The 22622-nt window shown below is 41.0% G+C and overlaps 1 protein-coding gene across 1 annotated transcript in view; it reads left to right on the forward strand.

The window, feature by feature from the left end:
- The first annotated feature begins 505 nt into the window (after nucleotides 1–505).
- TANC2 (tetratricopeptide repeat, ankyrin repeat and coiled-coil containing 2) overlaps nucleotides 506–22622 on the forward strand; it is a 492680-nt gene continuing 470563 nt past the window's right edge. The window contains exon 1 of the mRNA XM_067540990.1: nucleotides 506–633. The gene's annotated coding sequence lies outside the window, so the exon portion shown is untranslated. The remainder of the gene's footprint in view (nucleotides 634–22622) is intronic.

Raw genomic sequence — 22622 nt, forward strand, 5'->3', positions numbered from 1 at the left:
GGAGCGTTGATTTGCATAGCAACGCCCCCTCGTGAATAATTAACCAGACCCCTCCTGACCGCGCTTGGCGGCTTACCTCCGGCACATTACACACACGCAGAGGCCGGGAGAGCGCGTGCGCCCCGCCCGCTCGCGCAGGGTTGAGACTAGAGAGAGAGAGAGAGCGGGGGGAGGCGTAGCCAGCTTGAGCTTCCTTCCTCACTCCCCCCCCGTCCCCAACCCCCTCCCCAAACCGAGTGCGCCAGCCCAGAAGGGAGCTGGCGCTCGCGCGCGACTCGGGGGCGACTGGCTGCGCGGGCGCGCGCCGGGCCGGGCAGGCGCGAGGCCAGAGGCGCAAGGGGCTGCTGCTCCCTCCCTGGGGATTCCGCGCGCGCGCGCGCGCCCACCCGCCCCCCTCGCGCTCTGGGGGGAGGGGATCCGGAGGGGGGGAGCCTTGGGGTGTGTGTGGGGAGGGGGCTGAGGTAACCGCCGGGGCGGAGCGCGAGAGCCGCTGAGGGGGGCAGGAGCAGCCACCCTGCCTCCGCCTCCCCGCCCGGGCAGGGAAGGCTCCCGGGGCCGTAAGGATGTGGTGAAAGGGAGGCGCCCGGACTCGGGGGGGAGCCGCTCGTGGAAGCCCGGACTCCGCCGCTCCAGGTGAGGGCAGCGACCGTGCGGGGAGGCGGTGGGGCCGGGCGGGGCGGAGAGGGGTGTGTGGGGACGAGGCGGTGTGTGTCGATGGGAAAGGGGGGGGGGAAGGTGTGTGTGTGTGTGTGTGTGTGTGTGTGTGTTGGGGGGGGGGGGCGTCGCTGGCGTGTCGCTGTCGGGAGCAGACGTGCGGGGCTTTGGCGGCGTAGCGCTGGGGCGTGTCGCGATATTCCCTGACATATCGGGGTGTGTGTGTGTGTGGTATCACACATCGATACCGGCCTCAGTCATCCCCCCCCGCGGGGTGCAGCACATGGAGGGGGAGGAGGTTGGCGGGGTTACCGCCGTGTTGAGGGGGCCCGGCTCAGCAGCCCCGAGAGCGGGGCGATGGCATTGGCATGGGCCGATACTACCCAGCCGGGGGCAGGGATGCTGAGGCTGCATTGATCACTCGCTTGAAATGATATTGACAAGGACCGCATTGTTCGCACCCCCGGGACTTACATCCCTGAGCCCTGTTCCTGGCAGTGGGTAAATGGCACCCATATAGAGTTGTATTAAAGGGGACCGGGTCAAAAATACCGTTATAGTGGGGTATTGACAGCTAATCGATCACGTGGAGACTGGACCCCTTCTACCGATATAAAGAGAGACACTGCATTGCCAAGATATTGCACCTTTTGTATGGAGACTGGCTCAGTATAAGGACCAATCGTAAAAATACAGTCAAGTAGATGGCTGCTGGATCAGTAATTTGTAGTAATATTTATATATCTAAGTAGTGCAGTAAATGTTAGACTCAATAAGATTAATTCACTAAAAATGGTATCAATAAGAGCCGTTTTTTTCAATTAAAAGATCAACTAAATGTACTTAAAACAAGAGACTGAATGGACAGAAGGTTGGTCTTTAATATACATTTATTTTATATGGTTTTTCATAAATTATATATTGCAAAGACTGATGGGTTTAACAATAATGATACAGTGAGACAAACCTCCCCTTAAGCACTGAGGAAAAAATAAAGACAAAGGGGGAAAAAAGTGGCTGTCAGAAGATGGTGTATTTTATTTCCAGAGACTTTGCTGCTGCAGAGGGAATTCATGTGAAATAAACACACAAAAAAAAGCTATTACTGGTGTTCTCTGCAAGGAAAATGAGGGTGTTAGAGATCTTCCCTTCCTTACCCCTCTTATAGTGTGAATAAAGATAAAAAGTATGGAACAAAATGAGACAGAGAGCAGGATTTTTTTTTTTATTACTGATGTTCTTGGGTTGATGATTAGAGGCTAAAAAGACATGAGACAGGAAATTTCTATTACATCTATGTTTTACCAGGGAAAGAGAGGTTCTCCCACCCATTTCAGAGTGGAAGTTCAGGAAGAAATGTAATATGGTAAGCCAGCTGAGAGGAAACGCTATGTTTGTGTCTTTTTACACAGGTGAAAATAACTGGTATAAGGAAAATGAAACAAAATATGTTGACCAAATATATATATTTTTTGATCTGATGGAGTTCAGTAATAAGAGCTGAAATGGTTAATTAATACTCTTTGGGAAATGGAACATAGATTTGTGTCTGTTCAGTGTTTTGTAGCAAGGATGAAATTGGGTGAGAGGGAGAACCGGAAGTGCCATGAAGTACAACAACATGGAAACATGTCCATGGAGTCCTTGTAGCATTTTCCAGGTGGAGCTTGGAACGATGGAAGCACTAGAGTTTGAATGAAAAATGAAAGGAAAACTAAAGCCAACCAAAAAACTCCTAATGTGAAAATGTAAAGACAAGTGAATAAAATGAGTGCATTTTGCCAAGAACATCTGTTTTTAAGAGAATTGCCAGTTATATCCACACTTAGATTTCTTACTGGAGTGACAAAAGACACTTTACCACTGTGTGTGTGTATAAAATGTAATGTAAGATTTATAGGCAAGTGAATTATAAAGCTATTTTATATTGGATGTTGTGGTTTGGCATAATCAGAATCCCAATATGTGGCAAATTTTGGCCTTGTGAATGAGGGTTTCTAGAAAGAGTGGAGTAGTAATGCCTGAGTAAAGGGTCCTTGAGCCATCTTATTTGCTGTAGGCAGGGTGTCTTGAGGTCTGGTGAGCAGAACACTATGCAGTACTGTACTCTGTTGCTGCTCCTAAAAGAGCAGCAGTAAAGAATACTGCATTTGCTTCCCTTACTTCCAGCCACAAAAGGCAGCATGTATACAAGAAGCTATGCACACTCCGACAGCTTGCCATCCACACTCCACCTAGTGCTCAGAGGAATGCTGTAGCCTGCTCTGATTTTAGGGTTTAAACAAGGGTTAGAATTTTGCCCATAAACATTTAAATTTATTATTACGATTTACCTGTACAATGCTCTATATGATAGTGAAGCTGAATTAATATAGTGTTTAAAAAATAAACGCAATACTTTTATTGATTGCTTGGCTTTACCTCTGTAGCTATTCTTGACTGCCTTTTTGTGTTCCATATTTTTCATTTACTACTACTAGAACACATGACATTTTGTTTCAAAGTGATTGATATACAATGAACCATGTTACAATGGATCTCATGTTTCTGCAAATGATTATTAAACACATCCAATTAGAGACTGTTAAAGTTTCAGATTACTAGGAAATAAATATAATAGCTTTTGAATAATGAGCCATACACATTACTATGGCTAAAGGTCCATCAGTATGTCCACTATATTCAATGAAGTTTTTCTAAAGTAAGGTCCCTATTCTGGAAATACTTACAAACATACTTAACTTTGTGCATGCAAGTACGTCCATTGTAGTCAATGGGACTACCTATGTGTTTAAAGCAATGGTTTTCAGCCTGTGGTCCGCGGACCCCTGGGGTATGCAGCCTATGTCTAAGGTTTCCAAAGGGGTCTGCACCTCTGTTCAAAATTTTTTAGGGTTCTGCAAATATAAAAAGATTGAAAACCACTGATTTAAAGTTAAACACATGCATAAGAGTATGCAGGTTTGGATCCTAAGTGACCAGTAAAAACTTGCTCCATATGGAATATTGTTGTGCATACCATCAGCCTACTTCAGCAGCTAACATTTTAGTTTTAAATAACTTTGCCTCTTCTGCAGAGTCCTGTGTCTTCAGATCCTTCTTTGTGTGCCTGTTTAAATAGTTTCATTTAATTTGTTTAGACTTGTTCGTTTTTTAAATTTCAGGATATTTTTTATATTGGTGACAATAATAGCATTTTTTGTTTAATTTAAAATAGAAATAATGGCAAACATTAAAACTTACATATGAACTGCAAAGACGAAATAATGTTTGTGCCCTATTTTATTTCTTTATATAGTGTAATGAAAGCCTGATTTTTTTTTAAAGTTGTATATATTCCTGCTTGTGTTTCTTATTAGAAAAAGCAGGACTTGAATTCTCTGTTTTGCTTTCTTAAGGAACAGGAGAACAATGGTTAGTTGATGGGTAAGTAAGCTTCCTTTCTAGTTCTCAATTCTAGTTCTAAATAAAAAAAAAAATTCTGTCACCTGCTTTTAAATCCTTCAAATGTGCCTTTTATGTTTTTTTGTTATACATCATAAAGAAGCAGAAAAGGCTGTAATTTTTTTTCTTTTGCAAAAGAAGTTTTGGGTTTAAATTTTCAGAGTAATACAGGAGGAGTTAACTGTGGGACTTTCATTAACATCAGTGAGAGCTGAGTGACTAAATCCATTCCAAAAGCTTTGAAAACGTATCCTACAGTATCACTTTAATTTGTGTAGTAGTAACTGCTTTTCTATAAGACTCTGTATTGGTTATACTCAGTACTGTATCCAGAATACTCAAACCCCACAATCTTACTGATATGATGGTTTATAACCATTATAATCAAATTTATCATTAGTCCCTAGATTTGTGTGTCATCATCTTTTGATATTTTCATTTTAAAAAAACCAAATGGAATGTACAAAAACTATTGTAAAAGTGTTATTTAAGGGTTCAAAAGCAACATAGTCATGCATACCAGGTGTTTTGAATCTCTGAAGTCAGTGGGAGCAAGATTGAGTCCACAGAGCTAGGTTCTGTTTTTTGCAAATTATTAGGCCTTCATTTTGCAAATACGGAAATGCTTAACTTCACGTGTGTATATTCACTGAACTCAATGGGAATAGTCAGTATGTAAAGCTCACCGTGTGTAAATGTTTGCAGGATTGGGGTCTTATAAAATAGATCGTGAAGCTGTAGCATATTATGAATTTATTGGACCTTGTTTTTAAAAGTTTGTAAAATAATTGCATCATATGGATCTGTCCTTATCTTTTTCCTTTTGTGACCGTCTAATAAAATTCGGGGTTTTTTTTTTTTTAAACTAAAAAAATCAGCCGCTTTAAATATGAAATCTACATTAAATTAAGGAGAAAATTCTGTCCTGGCTTGCATTTGAAAGAAGTGAGAGAAATGGGAATTTAGGTCCCAAATAATGCCATCGTATCTTTCTGAGGGGACATATATGCCCATGCAGAACCCCATTGAATTCAGTGGGTGCATTCTTATACAAGGATCTGATTTCAGGACCAGAGTCTTATGTCTCAATTTTGTTGATGCACAAGCCAAAGGAGAATCCAACTTGCTCTCCCAGAGTTATATTTAGACCTATAATTTAAACTGAAGAACAAAGTTGGTTTTATTGGGTCTTGTGACAAATTTCTGTGTGTTAAAACGATACTATAAAATGATGTAAACATTTTTTTAAATCTCTTGTTTGTATATCTTTTTAGAAGACTTGCAAGTTAAAATACTTCAGTAGCTACTTTGACTTTTCTATTTGGCCAGCATTTATGTTTCTGATGAAGTTTAAAATAAACATGTTGATTCTTATACTGGTAGATAAACAAAAACATACCCTGAGAATAGTGTGTTTTTAAAATGAAATTTTAATTTATAATTTTTAAGAAAACAGACTGCATAGTCTTGCACACTCTCACCAGTAATGGTATAAAATAAAATAAATAGTCTGACTTGGAAGCTAGATTGAGTAGAATGTATTGGTTTTGTGTATGTTCTACATAAACAAGCCTTTGTTTAAAATCCATCACCAAAGTTAGACATTTGATATAAAAAAGGATATTTTGGCTCGTGAAGAGAGTGGGATTTCCTACCAGATAGGCTGTATTTTGGCCCTTAAACATTTGACAATGCCTTCCCTCCTTCCTCCTGCTACTTGTTAGCAAGGCTTTGAAAATTCAGAAGCATCCTTACAAAATAAGTAGTAAACAAGCTGTAACCGTCGGTCCTGATCTTGCAAAGATTTATGCACCTACTTAACTTTTAAGTCCATGAGTAATCCTGTTGAGTTCAATGGGACTACTCATGTTCATATAGTTATGCACATGCATGCATCTTGGGACCTTAGTTTTGAATAGGAGTGGCATTGTGTGAGCTAATGGCAGGGGAATTATGTAATAGAGTAGTATACTTTTTAAAATTGATAGAAATAATTTAAAAATAGGAGATGAATCATGCTTGTTGACATTCCAGTTGTTATCAGTAGTTGTCACTTATTCACTGTTTATAGGAAGAACACATTTTTGGCTGAAAGATTATGGTTCAGAGTAGACTAGTCGTATTGTGATGTAAGGGCTGAAGTTAAAATTCAGTATCAATGTTGAATTGAAGGGGTGTTTTAAAGTACAACCCTATATTAATAATTTCTAAGACTGGGAGTAATTTTTTACACACTGCTACTCTGTTCATATTTAATAAGGAATAATTAGATAAAATGGCATAAATTCTAAACTAAGGTCCAATCCTGCAAACTCTAATTTATGAGAATAATCCTTATTTTGCACCACAAGCAGTCCCATTGTTGTAAACTGATTTCACATACACTATCAAAGAACCATTTGATTAGTGTTTTTGACCACACTTAATGGGCCATACTAGAGTTAGCTGTATTAGCTCTTTCTGTTGATGCCACTTTATAACTGCAGGGGGACCTGAACAATGAATGTGTGTCTTCTGTTGGAATTATCCTCTAAAGGAGTGGGAGGATGGAGGCAAACTCTCTTCCTATTCTGTCTTCAACTTTCATAGGGGTGAGAGGAGGAATAGGAGTGGCATCCTAAGTCTGTGGACTCCTTCCCCAGTGGAAGATGGATCTAGGAAAACTCTGTGAAGAGAACCTCATGGAGTATTTCTCCCTCCCAGCCTTCCCCAGTTTTTTTCTGTGCAAAAGGACAATCTGGTCCACAGTCATTAGGCAAAATGAGCGAGTTTCTGTTGCACAGTAGCACTTCTGCACTTCAGGATTGCTGTGAACTTTTTATGTTGAGGTATACAGTTTACTCAAGGCATTCTGGTGAATGGTTGGTCAAAAGAATCTGTTATGTTTATCCATAGAAAGAGAGGTCCAGGCTTCTGCTGAAATGTGGGTGAGCACTGGAGATATTGCAGCTTGTGGATGTCTAGGCACCTGGAATAGGATAAGACAAAATATGTTATTTTCTTGAATAGCTCAGTGCAGGATCACAGAAACATCCTTGTAGAATTTCAAGGACAAAAAATATTACTTTTTAAAACTAAACTTTAGTATATTGTGAGAAGGATGCTTCAGACCACAGAAACTCCCTAAATATAGCTGAGTTAATCGCAGTGAAAGAAGTGCAGAGACAATGGTAAATTAAAAATCACAGCTGCTTTTTTCCCCCATAAAGATTGTGGAACAACTTGGGCTGCGGCTCACTCTTTTCAGGCAGCTTTTTACACCATTGAGTGGTTAGAAAGTGGTGTAGCTACAAGGATGGTAACATAAGGTTATTATTATTAGCAAACAGGAATGCTTGAGCAAAAATGTGAACCTTTCCTATAAAAATTCACTTTTAAATTTCTTTTTTGCTGTTTGCATTTCCTGGTCTCCATTTTGAATTTCATATTGGGGTGTGTGTGCGTGCGCGTGCGTGTGCGTGCGTGTGTGGGAACACCAAAGTGTTGGGATACGTCTGCCATTCGTCGATACATGCTGCTACCCAGAGCTTGTAATAACTTCTGCATTGGTTCATAGAACAGAAGTCCTTCCCACTCCTATATTAATAAACATTAAATTGGAGCCAGAAACGTACCAGGCTCTGGGGTGAGTTCTGCCTCTTCCATTTTTGTTGTCATTTCTCTGGTGAGCTGTTCCTTGGGGGTGGCATCCAAAAGCTCTGGGTATAGCTCCAGGACATGCTGCAGCTGATCCTGCGGCAAAGCCTCCTGTAGGCTAGAGTCAGCAGCATTCACTTTATTGGCCTCATTTGGCACCTACTGCTGGCTCCTGTCACTTCCCGTGCTGGATTCTGAGGCCAACAGGTCACCATCCTGGCTGACTACCTCATCGTGCATCACTGCTTGCCCTATACTCAGCACAATACTCAGCTTCCTGTCAAACTCACCATAAAATGGGCATGATGTTGGTGAGTTGCCCAAGCTGTGGTTCTGGTCCCTTGTTTTCCGATACTCAGTCTTGAGCAGCTTAATCTGCTCCCTGCACTGGTCACTGGTCTAGTAAATTGGCAACAGCGTCAGCTTCTTCGCTATTTGCTAGTATACACAGTCATTCCAGGTACTCTTACTAGAATCCATTGTTTTGCTGACCTTGCACCATAGATTAACCAAAATCTGGCTGTGCTTCTGCAGCCATGAAGTAGCGTGCTTTGTAAAAGACTTCTGGTTGGTGTTGATTGCAAATGCAGAAAGTTCTCTGAAGGTATGTTTGCAGCTCAGTGGTCAGAATAAAATGGAAGGGTTAAATGCTAACCGAACTGCTGAACTAGAAAATGGGGAATTGGGTCCATTTCCCTGGAGTCAATTGATGATTCCTCGGAGAGAGAGGACAAAGAAAGTTGGTCCACGGCATTGTGGAATACTTTTGGCAGACTCCCAGGACCTGAATGTAGAAGGGGGCTGCCTCTACACTACAAAGTAATAAGGCTTGAACCCTGAGTCCTGGCTTGATTCAGGCCTAATCACTCCATCCTTGCAGGGTCCTAGGATACTGGGTTTGTATTTTGAGTCACATTTCTTGCTTCTGCTTCTGGGTGCTTTTTAGGTTTGTCATACATACTACATGAAAAGCAGAATCAGAGAGAAAATTAAATAAAAATATTATGGAAAATTAAAAGGCATCATTTCATTAGCCCCATTTTTGCATCTATGTTGCTAGTATGCGTGATAAACTCTTATAGTTTGGGTTTTAGGAATAGCTGCTAGATGAGAGATTAAAGTCCAGGACTTCCATGGTAGCATTCTCTGAAATGCTTCCAGTTCAGTGTGCAGAGCCAGTTAAAGAGGCAGAACCTGCAAGGTCTCAATGCATGGATGAGATGATGATGATGTAGGGAGGAGGGTTTTAGATTTATTAAGAAGTGGGGAACCTTTTGGGAAAGGAGGAGCCTATGTAGGAAAGATGGGCTCCACCTAAACCAAAACAGAACCAGATTACTGACATGTGAAATTAAAAAGGTCGTAGAGAAGTTTTTAAATTAAGGGCTGTGGGAAGCCAACCGGTGTGGATAAGCACACTGTTTGGACAGAGACATCCCTTCAGGGAGGATTTGGTAATGGGGATTCTCTATATCCTGGTAAAGAGGAGAAGATTGAAGTTGTACAGGTAGGAACTGAAGAGAAACAGTCAAATGATTCATTCATTAACATCACAGGAAAGCATACCAATAAATATTGACAAATTTTATAAATGCTGGTATACAAATGCTATAAGTCTAAATACTAATATGGGTAAACTTGAGTGCCTGGTATTAAATGAGGATATTGATATAAGAGGCATCACAGAAACTTGGTGCAACGATGATAATCAATGTGATGTGGTAGTACTAGAGTACAAAATATATAGGAATGATGGAGAAGGTCGTACTGGTGGGGTATATGTGAAAGAAGGCATAGAGTCAAATATAGTAAAACTCTTAAATGACTCAAACTGTGCGATAGAACCTCTATGGATAGAAATGCCATGCTTGAATAACAAGAGTATAGAAGTAGTACTAAACTACTGAGCACCTGATTAGGATGGTGACAGTGACTGAAATGCTCAAGGAGATTAAAGAGATTATAAAAATAGAATACTCAGTAATAATGGGGGATTTCAGCTATCCTCATATTGACTGGTAAGTCTGACCTCAGGACGGGATGCAGAGATAAATTTTCTAGATGCCATTAATGATTGCATTTTGGAGCAGCTAGTTCTGGAACCCACAAGGGGAGAAGCAATTATTTATTTAGTTCTAAGTGGTGCACAGGATGTGTTCTAAGAGGTGAATATAGCTGAACTGCTCAGTAATAGCGACCATAATGTAATTCAATATAACATTCTTGTGGCGGGGGGAGTACAAAAGAAGCCCACCACAGTAGCATTTAACTTCAAAAAAGGGAAACTACACAAAAATGAGGAATCTAGTTAAACAGATATTAAAAGGAACAGTCAGTAGAGTGCAATGCCTGCAAGCTGCATGGAAACTTTTAAAAAACATCATAATAGAGGCTCAATTTAAACATATATCCCAAGTTAAAAAAAAAATAGTAAGAGGACCAAAAAAATGCCACCATGACTAAACAGACTAAAAGAGGCAAAAAGGCATCCTTTAAAAACTAGAAGTCAAATCCTACTGAGGAGAATAGAAAGGAGCATAAACTCTGGCAAGTCAATTGTAAAAGTATAAATAGGCAGGCCAAAAAAGAATTTGAAGAGCTACTAGCAAAGGACACAAAAACTAATAACAAAATATTTTTTAAGTACATCAGAAGCATGAAGCCTGAAAGATAATCAATGGGACCACTGAATGATCAAGATGCTAAAGGAGCACTCAAGGAAGATAAGGCCATTGCAGAGAAGCTAAATGAATTCTTTGCATTGGTGTTCACTACAGAGGATGTGAGGGTGACTTCCACACATGAGCCCTTCTTTTTAGGTGATAAATCTGAGGAACTGTCCAAGACTGAGGTGTCATTAGAGGAGGTTTTGGAACAAATTGATAAATTAAACAGCAAGAAATCACCAAATGGTAATCACCAAGAGTTCTGAAGGAACTCAAATATGAAATTGGAGAACTATTAACGGTGGTATGTAACGTCACTTAAATCAGGTTCTGTACCAGATAACTGGAGGATAGCTAATGTGATGCCAATTTTTAAAAAAAGCTCCAGAGGTGATCCTGGTCATTACAGGTCAGTAAGCCCAACTTCAGTACTAGGGAAACTGGTTGAAACAAAAATGAAAAACAGAATCAGACACACAGATAAATACGATTTGTTGGGAAAGAGTCAACGTGGCTTTTGTAAAGGGTAATTATGCCTCACCAATTCATTAAATTTCTGTGCAGGGGACGACAACGCATGTGGACATGGGTGATCCAGTGGATATAGTGCTCTTGGACTTCCAGAAAGACTTTGACAAGGTCCCTTACCAAAGGCTCTTAAGCAAAGTAAGCAGACATGGGATAAGAGGGAAGGTCCTCTTATGAATCAATAATTGGTTAAAAGACAGGAAACAAAGAGTAGATATAAATGATCAGTTTTCAAAATGGAGAGAGGTAAATAGCAGTGTCCCCCAAGGATCTGTACTGGGACTACTGCTGTTCAACACATTCATAAGTGATTTTGAAAACGGGTAAACAGTGAGGTGGCAAAGTTTGCAAACAATAAACATTACTTAAGATAGATATGTCCAAAACTGGCTGTGAAAAATTACAAAGGGATCTCACTAAATTGAGTGACTGGGCAACAAAATGGCAGATGAAATTCAGTGTTGATAAATGCAAAGTAATACACATTGGAAAATATGATTTCAACTATACATACAAAATGATGTGGTCTAAATTAGCTGTTACTGCTCAAGAAAGAGATCTTGGAGGACAGTATTCTGAAAACATCAGCTTGATGTGCAGTGGCAGTCAAAAAAGCTAACAGAATGTTGTGAACCATTAGGAAAGGGATAGATAATAAGACAGTAAATATCATAATGCCACTATAAATGTATAACTCGTCCACACCTTGAATACGGAACACGGTTCTGGTTGCCCATCTCAATAAATATATTAGAGATGGAAAAGGAACAGAAAAGGGCAACAAAAATGATTAAGGGAATGGAACAGTTTCCATAAGAGGAGAGATTCAAAAGACTGGGGCTGTTCATGTGCAAAAGAAGTGGTATCAATTTACAAAGAGATTCTCTAGTTAACCAGAAGTTGTGGGTTTAATTCAGTAATTACTGGGTGGAATTCTGTGGCCTTTGCTTTGCTTGAGGTCAGACAAGCTGATCAGAGTTGTCCCTTGAGGTCTTAAATGCCATGAATCTCTCCACCATAATGCCAATTTCCAGTTTCTGTTCCAGTGTCCATAACTCCTCGCAACATTTGATCAGCTACATTCACATAACTCAGCAGTTCACTCATAAGAAGTGAAATAGATAATTAAAGGACTGAGTCAGCTAGGTTTTTATAGGTGTTACAGGGGAAATGGTTCTTCAAGAGGGATTAAAATGAGATAGTAGTGGATTTGTGGACCAGCTGAGGAACAGCTTTCCATAATCAGGAGATAATATTGGGAATAAAGCATGGATATGGTGTGAGAGACATAAATAGGACGTCAAGTCTTCTGGCATTGGTGGGGTCATGTCATGATTAGAGTCAAGCATGGGTAAGTGGGGAGGAGCAGACTTATGATGGACATTCATGACTGTAGCTCGAGGTTTGAACTTGATTTGTTAGAGAGAGAGCCCGTGAAGGGATTCAAGGGTGAGTGGGGAGGGTGGTGTGAGATGTGATCAGAATGACTCTCAAGGAAGGTGATCTTAGTGATTGCATTTTGAATGGACTGGATGGGGATGCAAGTGAGCAAAAGGTTGTAGTAATCCAGATGGGATAGACAGAGAGAAATTGTTAGAAATCTCTGTGCAAGAAGGAACAATAAGAAGTGAATCTGAAATGGATGTATAAGGCAAAAGAAAAGGGGCGGTATTGTTAACCCCACCAACATGGGCCTGGGTTACAGCAAGGAAGGTGGCTGTGTTGGCAGTGACAGAGCACATGAGAAACATTTGGGAGAAAATAAAGTATGTAGTTTTGGCCACGTTGACTTCAAATAGACAGTGAAATTTTCAGAAGAATATGTTGGAGATGCAGGCTGAGATGTGGGATTGGATGGAGGGAGACAACTCCGAAACGGGGTTATGTTGACGTATTCATGTTTTTAGTTGTGGCAGCATCCTTTATTGACTACAAGGTGAAGAGTTTGTTGCTTGTGTTCTGGATTCACTTAAAACAGAGCAGACCTAGTCATCACAACTACATTTATAAAATATTTGTTACTAAAAGCGGGACATGAGGTTATATTTCTTTTTTGTTTTTGTATTTTTGCTTCTTTGTTTTTAATCTGTGTAGGGTTACAGTAGTAATGATTTTGCATCAACATAAATTCTCATTCTTCAAATACCACACTTGTACTGGAATTTCCATCCAGCTCTCTTCAGCATGGTAAGGCTTCATGCAGCAGAATTATTTAATTTAGGGTCTCTGGAATTACATCAAACTTTAAGCTCATTCTTAGTTGATGCTATTTATGGTAGTTACTACTGTAAGCATCCTCCTTACTTTTGTTGTCCAGAATATATTAGGTTGTGGTTTGTTATTTGTGCAACAAGTCTCAACATCTAAAAAATAATCATTCTTGAATTTTTTGTTCTGCAAGTTTGGTAAACGTAGTTGGGATGCTCCTTAGTTTTCCAGTTTATACTCTGATTGATAATTATATTGTGCATTCTCTGCTTATTTATTGTAGGACTACACTCTCCTGAAAGTGATATAATTATCAAAATGTGCATTAATTTTAATTAATGCACAGCTTTTAGTTCTTGTGGTATGCATTTCCTGTTAAGGATATATACAGAATGGTATGGCACATGCAGTTATCCTATCCATAGTTGTACAAAGGTATAATTCTGCTTATGAATTTGTAGTGCATTTTTCAAAAAGATGTACAGTCTAATATCTGTATTTCCAATTTATGAAACTGGGATTTAATGCAATTTTTGTTAATATCTTTCATTTAGAATTTCTTATGATCAGAGAGGAATAGTAACATTAGAATATTGGAAGGTCCTCTCTCTATATTTCTAATTGAATAGGGTATACATTTATTTAATTTTTTTCTCCTATTCAGTGAGGCAGATATGTCCCCTCCTAATATAAGTGTTTCAGTAAGATGTCCAAATCTACCATCTTAGTTTTCCAAACATGATTTGGTGTGAGAAATCCAACTTCAAATGGTTATTAGTTTAAGGGCATGTTTATGTTAGAAATGCTACTGCTGCAGCACTATAGTGTAGACATTTAGTGGGTATTTGTCCATCGCTGTAGCAGGAGCATAGCTATGTGTGGGCCAGGGCCCACCCACGTTGAAAACAGGCCCACCCAATCTCCGCTTAAACTACCTGTGCAACTGGAGTTTTCTCAGCTGGTGCCTTCCCGAACTTCCTGCTTCTGGTCACGTGACTGGAAGCAGGAACTTCAGGTTTTTCAGCCGGCCCACCTGTCAACCAGAGGCCCTGCCCGATCAAGTCTGGCTACGCAGAGCCTGTTGACTACCCTGAGAGTCCTGATTTGGGGATCACTATGGTGGTAGGAATAAGGTCTACAATATGGAGGGGAAGTGACAGTTGACAGAATCTGCATTATTTTACCTGGTGAAGTCTTGTAAGTTCAGGATGAGGGGTACTATAATGCCGCTGACAATTATACCCTTCTACCCTGTTCTCTACCCTTTTTCATGCTGTGAAGCCAAATACATATTAGGGCAGAGAATAATACTATGGACATGGTGCTCCTCCTTTCCATGCCCCTCCTCTTATTAGGCACTGCAGGGCTTCACCCACTCTCCACCCACACTGCCAGATATGAGAATATAGCTCTTAATCAGCCTGATATATGTAACACTCTATAAACATAAAGACTTCACTTTAATTGCAGTGGAGAAAATTCAAAAGCTTTGTTGAGACAAAATAGTTGGGTTCTGACTATTGCTTTAAGATACTACACCATAATGAAACCTTTTGCAAATTACAGGTGTTAAACTTTCAAAATGGCTTCAATTTTGGAATGTTTTCTTTATATTCTGACACCAAACATTTGAGTATGAAACAAAACAAAATAATGTTTTACAACTATGAACTAAAAGATTAATTCACTTTTGATTTGACTCTTCTCTTTGGTCTAATATTTTACAACTTACTGTAGGAACACTGACTTATGAAAAATGCTATATAAGTGCTACATTTATAATAACTTAATCACTATTAAATATTAGCTTTTGTCCAAAGGGACGTCACATATTTTACTAATAAAAAACAAATGGAACCAAATTGTGGAGCTATACCTGACTTCTTAAATACACTATGATGAATAATGCAAGACCAAAAGTATTCTGTATGTGGGTTACATGTGGATGGAGCAGACCCAGCCTTGGCTTACAGACTGAAATGGCCCTCTGTATGTGAAAGTAATGCTGTATTTAAAATAGCCTTTCATAAAGCTGTCTCACTGTTCAGGGCAAAATAACTTCCCATTTTGTATTTCAGGCAGCTAGTCATCTAAAACTGAGCAAATACAGTTCTTTTAAATTTCTCTATGGTGTACAACCATAGTTTGATGTCTATACCATAACCATAAAACCCTTATGATCTTCTGGACTTGTGTCAAATAATTAAAAAAGCTACCTAAGTGTTATGGAGAGAGACTGGTTCTTTGGCTTCTGATTTGAAGATCCTTTAAGACTGTTGATATAATGCATTGAAATCACACATATTTGATGTGTGCTTTTGTACAGCTGTTTTCTGTAAATAATAAAGTCTGAGTTTATTCTCCAAAGTCAAGTGCCCATTGATGTCTGATAGTAGACTGCTTGCATCTGAAACTCTTACACGAATGGACAATGATTTAGTTTCTGCTAAAATCCAAATGGGAAATGACGATAAATATTCTGTAAAATTATATTTACTACTTTTTCTCTCAAATAAGAAATGATTTAAAGTAGTAATCTCTGTAATTTATGTATTTGATCTATTTTGTTTGAACTAAAGATTCAGTATTTTCACTTGGTTGCATTTTAAATAAAGGAAATGTGTTTCCCAGTTTCATGTGGCTTAGTTGCATATCTTTTTATGTTTTGTGTATTATGTGTTTCCTGCTTGAAATTGTTTATTCTGACTGTTCAGATGCTATTGCCAATATAGATTTACCAAATTATTTTTAGAAGTAGTTTTACATAGGAGACAGTAGTATATAAAACCATACTGGAAAGTGTCAGAAAATTAGAGGCATAAACTGATATTTTAAAAGATTTTATTTTCTGATAATGTTTACTACTAGTATAGGTGTTAGATTGCAAACTTAGGTGTCTTATTCAGCATTACAGAAACATCAATTGGTTTTCTTTCTTTTGTTTGTTCTCCTTTGCCCCCAGTTGTCTGGATGATAGCCTGGTGTTACTTTCTCTTTGCAAAGTTGCTGAATTTGACCAGAAATTGATCTCTTGTCTTTCGAGTACAGTATGATTTGTATATTAGCCTCCAGCATTTAAACCTTTGGACTGAGTATATTCTACAGATTTTCATTGATTAATTTTTATTCTGTTAGTTGATGGTGACTTTATATGGAATGCCCTGAATAAGATATGCAGTATTAGGTGTCACTCCCACCCCTTTCCCTCTTTACATTCTTTTATGGTGCTCATCACTTTATGAGTGCCTCCAAAAATTATAAAGTGAACACATAAACATGTATTTCTTCTTCTTCCTTTTGGTCAGCACATTCTGAACTTTTATTTATTTTTTATTTTCTCTGTTTTTTATTATTTAATTTGTTTGTTATGGGTGGGATCATCTGAAGAGAGGCCTCTGTGCAGATTTTTTTCAAGCCCCTTCAGGTAATTCTGTACTGGCTGGCATGAATGGAAAATAGTTTCAACACACTAAGTACTTGATAAAACAGATCTAGTGGAGGAGACTAGAATATGCACTTCTGTATGATCACATCTAGTTCTCCTTCATGTGGTTGCAGATGTGTATTCCACTGAAGTGTGTGCGTGCCAGCGTGCAGGAGCTTGAAATGTTTTCCACGGCAATACCTGTCAAGGCAGTGAATGTGCCCTGCATCTTTTGGCGGCCCCTCCCAAAGCTGTATAAGGGCTGCATGGCCATGACCTCTCCCAGTTCTTTCTTACTGCTCACAGCCTGAGTTGGAATTCTCCATGTGGTTCTCCTCACATTTATTTCTGTAATGCAGTTAGCTCTTAGTTTTGTTAATTCTGTAAATAGTTATCAGTTGGTACCTTTTTCTTTATTGTTTTCAGCTTTTAGCTTTTATTTTTCCTAATTTCCTAATTAACGTCATTAGTTGGTGATGCTGATCACCAGGCTTATGCGGTGTTCTCTGCGCTTCATGCAATTCCTCATGTGACACCGCTGCACCCCCCATTGTTTGCTGTGTCTCACTGAAGGACACATCAAGAAGAGGTGTAGCATCTGCTGCTCCTTCAAGAAATGTACTCAGGTTTCCAGGGATCTGTGCCTCAAGCAATATCTTCTGGAACAAACTGTGAGGTCTACCTTGGCATTGGCACTAGTGCCAGATCGCTCTGTCCACACACAGTCAGTCGCTACTATAATGGAGACTTTGGGCAGGCCCTTGGACTCCAATTCCTCTCTGACCTTCCTTTCCTGGGGTTTCTTGCACAAGAACCTGTAAGACTGACACGCTCCACTAGAGCTAAAAGAGGTGTAGGAGCAATACTGAGATTCACCAGGTACCCAGGATAGAGGTGGGCTTTTTGCCTGGGTCTCCCGGTACTGAGGCGCAAGAGACTTCTGGTACTGTACTGTTGACTCCAAGTCTGGCCATTGAGTTCAATACAATGGACGCTGTTTTGGTGCTGCCCATTTTGGTGCACAATGTGGCAAGGAACCTCCTTTGCCTCACTGGGCTCAGCATTTCCCCCTCTGGCAGTGGGGGTGGAGAGCTGGAGTAAATAAATCCCACTCTGGAACATTTTTATTCCTCATTTGGGTTTTTCAGTATTTTACCTGGTGGTCCTCAGGGTATGCCCAAGGAGTACTCTTCAGACAAACCAAGGAAACAAATCCATAACACAAAACAGGAATACCTTTTTCTGTCCCGTCTCTGGGATGTTGCTTTGTAATGCTTGTTTCTGATGCCAGTCCTTCTCCAAGTAGGAAGTTAGCTTGGTTGCTTCCTCTATAGGGAGGAGAGCAGCCTTCCATCCAGGAGAAAGCTTTTCTCTCTGCTGCCACTAGCCCTGCTGCTGGTTGTGTCTCCTCTTTCACCAGAAGAGGAGTTTTTAAAGGTCACAGGCAGCCCTTAATTGGACTCAGGAGTCCCTAGTTGATCCGAGGTAACCTTTTTTCAGCTCATAGGTAAAAGGACCTTTACCATTCTAGTGTTGATATACCTGCATTCTCCCACTGTCAAGGCTGTCCAGTCTGATTTTGTCACAACAGACATATGAGACAGTGAAAGACCTGCTCTGTCTATCTGACACTAGTTAGCCATTGATGCAGGAGTAAAGGGACCTGTTATTAGCTCTGATTCCTCTGTCCCTCAACCTCTTTGGCTCAAGGGCAGAGAGTGTTGCCAGCACTGCCATCAGTAGCAGTTAAGGGAGAGTTGAACTGCTTTGTTTGCACTGTCCAGTGCTCAGGTACATTCTTCATCATTTCTGGGATGTTCTTCAACATTGCTTCCTACCATACCTTCAACTTTGGCTCTGGTATTGGGGACCTTTGTCATTCTGGGTATTAATGCTGGGCTATGCACTGCCGCATGTGGCACCTGCTTTGATACTGGATTTAGGGGCAAGACCTTCTGTGTCTACAGAGACATTTACAGTACCACCATTGGTACTGACTTTACGTCTGCCCTGGTGGGAGATGGACAGATTGGACTGTCCAGTAGCCCCACCTAGCTGGTTGCCTCCTATGCTAACTGATTATTTGGAGGGCCCCTCTGGTCTGGGTCAGGCTCATTTAGCTCCTGTCCATCCTCACCAGGTCACGCAAAGTCCAGTAAATCATTCAGGCCACCTCGAGAGGGGGACTTTTTGTACTGTGATCGGTACTAGTCACATAGCAAGGAAAAGTCAGGGTGGCCTGAGACATTTTGGCCTCTGATGCCTTAGTGACCTATGTGGAACCTGTGGATCCTCCAGATCTCAATCTCTAGCCTATTCTATGAGTAAGTGCCTGGAACTGTCCACATCAGAGCCTTGTGTACTGGACAAGCAACCAGAAAGCTTTCCCTACTGAACAATCAGCCCAACAAAATGAGCCATTGTTGGAGGAACAAGCTCTGTCTCAGTAGGCTACTTCGGCTCCAGTCAATTTATCCTCTTTCTCTCTCCAGAGGACTCAGTGGTCCCAGGCTCATCGTCACCAGTCCCAGGAGGATTTTAAATCCTATCAGGATTTGTTTAGAAGAATGGCCTCTGTGGTTTCTATACAAGAAGAATTTTTATAGAAGAATGCCCACAAGCTGTTGTATGCAATGTTGTTCTAGCCGTGTTAGTCCCAGGATATTAGAGAGACAAGGTGGGTAAGGCAGTATCTTTTATTGGACTAACTTCTGTTGGTGAGAGAGAGAAGCTTGTGTCTCTCACCAACGGAGGTTGGGCCAATAGAAGATATTACCTCATTCACCTTGCCTTACAAGCTGTTAGACATTCTTCAAGGTGCAAATTGGGAAGGGTAATCCTCCCAAATGAGGGCTTTTATTGCCAGCGAAAGTCTTATGGAATACATTGGCTTTGTTGGCTGCCATTGCCAAATGCAGTGAAAAATGCTACTATGTACCTTCTCAGGGATTCGAGTGTTTTTACTCTCATCTGATGCCAAATTCCCTGGTAGTGATGGCTACCAATTAGAGGACAAGGCAAAGAAGTTTTAAGTCTGTCCTCAAAGAAAGAGAAATGAAAAGACTGGACTCTTGTGTAGAAAGATTTATTCTATGTCATCTCTCCAAATGCAAATAGCTAATCAGCTGGCACTGTTAGCTAAGTTTGATTCTCTTCACTTTTAGGCTTTGTCAAAATGTATAGATAAACTCCCTGCGGACTCTGGGGAAGAATTCAGAGCCTTTTTGGTGGAGGGCTGTCTGGTTGTGAAGATGTCTGTTCACTCTGCTTGTGTGTCACAGATGGTTCCTCTAGGATTCTGGCCTCTGCAGTCATAATGAAAAAAATAAGGGTTACATAATTCTGGAATGGCCCCTACACACAAAAGATTATAGAAGACTTTTCCTTTGGTGGTCATTTTCTAATTTTGGATAAAACTGATAAAACATTCCATTTGTTTAAAGACTCCCAAGCTACCCTCCGCTCCTTAGGAATTTATGCCCTAGTGTCTAAAAAAGGATACAACTCTGCATACCCAGGACTCCGAGAAGTAGTATAGATACGATTTCTACCCACCCAGACAAGTTTATATGTTGAAAAGGAGGTATAGACCTCAGAGAAGAAAATCCTCTAGCTTGGGCTCCCATCAGCAGGCACGTTTTCAGAAATTTGCAGGAAAGTCTGTGAGGACAGAAACCTGGTAATACATGATCCACGCACTATTATCCATCCCTTTGGGAGCAGACACTCTCACTTTCTGGGTACTTGGGAGTCCGTAATGATGGACTCATGGGTCCTCAGTATTCGTCTCCATTCCTCCTTCCCTGTTCCTTTCCAGGAACCTATCTCTTGAGCTTCTCCTAGTTCAAGAGGTCCAGATGCTATGCACCCTAGGGGCTGTGGAAGAAGTTCCCTTACAGTTTCAAAGAAAGGGGTTTGAGAGATTTTCTAATGCCCAAGTCCAAGGGTGGTCTAAGACTCATTTTTGAACCTTCACATTCTCAACAAGTTCCTCAAGTATGTGAGATTCTACATGGTTTCCTTGATATCTGTCCTTCCCTTTCTGCATCTCAACAATTGGTTTGCTGCTCTTGATCTTTTTGTAATGCTTATTTCCACATCGAGGTGACACCAAGTCACACGAAGTTTCTCTGATTCGTGTTTCAGGCAGACACTATCAGTACACTATTCTTCCCTTTGGCCTATTGTCAGCTTCTTCTGTGTTCATGAAATGCATGGTAGTCGTGTCAGTGTTCTTAAGGAGGAACAGGATACATATCTTCTCTTACCTTGATGATTGGCTTGTCAGACATGTGCCATTGTGAGAGGTCCTCAGTCGACTCCAGTTCATTCTCTGTCTCTTCAAGCAGTTAGGGATCATACTAAACATAGAGATCTTGTCATTAGTGCCTACGTGGAGCCTGGAATTAATTGGGGCTTTGCTTGACTCTACAGTAACAAAGGCCTTTTTTCCTTGGGAAGTTTTGGACCATTTATGATGCGTATGTGGGTGTCTGTCTGTCTGTCCATCCCTCAGGTTTCACCCATCCACTGCCTGAGGTTGCTAGGTCACATGACTGCGTGTACGTATGTGGCCATACATGCAAGACTGCGTCTTTGTCCTCTATAGGCATGGCTAAAGTTGGTATACCAACCAAACAGACATCATCTGCATAAGCTGGTCTGAATTCCTCCTGCAGTCTTACGCTCTCTGGAATGGTGGATGGACCAGGACAATGTATGTGGAGGGACCCCTTTTCCTGTTCCCTTCCAGTGAGGACACATCTACAATAGGCTGGGGTGCTCAACTGTCTGGCTCATGAACCCAAGGGATATGGACACACCAGGAAGTGAGGTTTCACATTAATGTCCTGGAACCATGGGCATTTTACAAAGCTTGCCAGGCCTTCCTCCTCATCAAGGACTCATGAGTCCAGATACTGACTGAGAATACAACCACCATCTAAACAGACAGGGAGGAGACCTAGTCCATACAACTGTCAGGAAGCAATGAGCCTCTGGAACTTTTTGTCAGGTGCTGCCTCCTGATAGTCAGATCTTGTAGCTGGAGTGGAGGTTGAAGCCAGATGTATGGTTGGGACTGGGCTGAGAGTAGCACTGGAACTGAGATCAGCGGACAAGCCGGGTCCAGCTGAGATCAGAGTCTGTAGACAAGCCAAAATCAATACTGTACCTAATGTCCAGATACAGGCCAGAGGTCGAAGCTGGATCGTCAAAGTTTGAGGGAGTCAGGCATCATTGCGGAACACAGCATAGCAGCATAAGGGCCAGGCCTGTACCCAGATGCTTGCAGAAAATCCTCCCTTTCCGCCTCTGTTACCCCCAGGCGACTGATTTAACTCATGGTCACCTAGGGAAGATGGCACATATTTGCAGTCCTCGCTCCATACAATCGTTTTTTTTCCTCTGCCATGGGATGTTTTTTGGGGTACGTAAAGCGCAAGTTACAAGACAGCATGTGACTGCAGTGGGTCTTGGGGTCATGAGAGGGGTACCCACATATGGTTTCACCCAGGGGAATTTCACCCCTCTACACACACCCTCAGTGTACTGCCTTTTCAAAAAACAATTTTTGAGAGGGTTGGGGGTGCAACAATCCTGCTGTTTGGGGAACTATGGACTTATGCAGCATTCACTATGGGGATTTTCCTGAAATGGATGCACCAGCCCATTCCTTACCAACGGCACTATGACTCTTGCAATAGGTAGAGATTGGTATGTGGGTCTGCCGTTCCCTTGGGAATATAAAGGGGAGTTATTTTTACATTGTAACTTTGCTTTTCGTCCATGGGGCCAGCTAACAATGGATACCTTGTGCTTTGCTTGCCTTTCAGAGGACAGCGTGGCCTTCAGCTCAGCATCTAATGCTCCCGCTGACTGCCTGTTGCATATTAGAAAGTGGGGAAAAAAAAATTTGGGATGACATATTCACCGAGATAATGAATGCCTCCACAGTTTCTGACACAGAGCTAAGAGCTGGAGTATTTGATTATCGGAGAAAAACATATCGGAGAAAAACATAGACATAGAGAACAGGAAGGCATCCCAAGAACGTGAGCATG

Source organism: Emydura macquarii, unplaced genomic scaffold (assembly GCF_026122565.2).
Source record: "Emydura macquarii macquarii isolate MOO-44397 ecotype Brisbane River unplaced genomic scaffold, CSIRO-AGI_Emac_v2 contig_629, whole genome shotgun sequence".
Classification (NCBI taxonomy): domain Eukaryota; kingdom Metazoa; phylum Chordata; order Testudines; family Chelidae; genus Emydura; species Emydura macquarii.